We start from the raw sequence: 1,644 nt of genomic DNA on the forward strand, positions 1-1,644 counted from the left end.
AGGCTGGTAACAAGCAAAATGACATTCCATAATGCAATTTGCAAAAGGTTAAGTTGATCCACCAACAAAAGCTTTATCTTAGCAAACACTGTTTTTCCCCACAATAATTTCCCAGTATCTTTACATGTCAATCAGTAACTTGTCTGTCCTTGAGTAAGCAACCTTGCTGTGTTACAGTTCCTCATCTATAGCAGAGACTATAGTCTGGGGAAAGTTTCCTGTCTTTTGCAAGGTTAACATTTATATATGTACATTTAAGAAGTTAGGCTAAACCTGAAACTGCAGGGCTTTAGAAGCCCTGTGAAATACATTTGCTTTATAAATATTGGTATATTCCACACTCACCTAGCTGGTGATCCACTGGAAAAGAAAGACCCGTTCCCAGCCATCATAGCCTGGAGAGGTCAGGGGATGGGATGGGGGCTGGTCACATACCACAGACAAGATCTGAAGAAGGGCTGGCTGGTTAGCTCATTTGGTTATGGGGTGGTAGTGATCACACCAAGTTTGATCCCTGTACCAGCCAGCTGCCAAAAAAAAAAAAAAAAAATTAAAAAGAAAAAAAAGATCTGAAGGAAGGAAAGTGGTCAGCCTCATGACAAAATAGGGAATAGTTTTCCAGAGGGTGTTGTAGACTCTGCAGAGGTCTGGAGGAGATCACACCAGATCAAGAATATTCAAGTAGCTCCTCTGTGACTAGGCTGTGGACTGCAGAGGTCTATGGGGAGAAAGACGAGCCAGATAAGATGACAGGGATGAGGTTATGTGGGGCTCTGGAAGCCAGCTGAGGAGTTTGGATGTTTTCCTGAGGTCCTGGGGAATCAAGGTTTTACAGCACTTGTTCTGAAAGTGTTGTCCCCAGACCATCAGTATCAGGATCACCTGGGACTTGCTGAAAATACAAATTCTCGGGTCCCATCCCCAATCTATCGAATCCCAAACTCTGGGGGTGGAGCCCACTAACCTGTTGTTTTTTTTTTTTTTTTTTTTTTTTTAAAAGATGACCGGTAAGGGGATCTTAACCCTCGACTTGGTGTTGTCAGCACCACGCTCAGCCAGTGAGCGAACCGGCCATCCGTATATGGGATCCGAACCCGGGGCCTTGGTGTTATCAGCACCGCACTCTACCGAGTGAGCCACGGGCCGGCCCCCACTAACCTGTTTTAACTAGACTTTCTGGTGAGTCTAATGCTTGCTCGAGTTTGAAAACTACTGGTTTAAAGTCAGCTTTGAAGTTCACCAAAAAGTCATTGTCTGAGTCCTTAACTGTCAGGCAGCAGAATGCAAATGAAAATCGTTAACTCTTGTGCCCAGCACTGTGCTTCCCTCCTTACGTGTTATCTTATTGACTTCCCACAACTGAATAAGATGGTTGCCTTTGGCCACATTTTGTAGAGGACGGTGTTAAGCGGTAGACAGATCAATTCATCCCCACAAGGTCTCTAGACGACAAACTATTTTTTCTAAGAGTAGAACTTTTGGATAAAAGGACAAGGAGGGACGGTGCCTGCTACCAAACAAAGCAAAGGAGCTGCTTGAAGGCCTTCTTAGCACGAACTTCGTCTCCAGCACCCTCTGCCGGCCAGGCCCGGCGCGCGGGCTTGAGCCCCGCCTCCACCCCCCAGCCCTCGGCGCAGGTTGGGG

Source organism: Cynocephalus volans, chromosome 10 (genome assembly GCF_027409185.1).
Source record: "Cynocephalus volans isolate mCynVol1 chromosome 10, mCynVol1.pri, whole genome shotgun sequence".
NCBI classification, from domain to species: domain Eukaryota; kingdom Metazoa; phylum Chordata; class Mammalia; order Dermoptera; family Cynocephalidae; genus Cynocephalus; species Cynocephalus volans.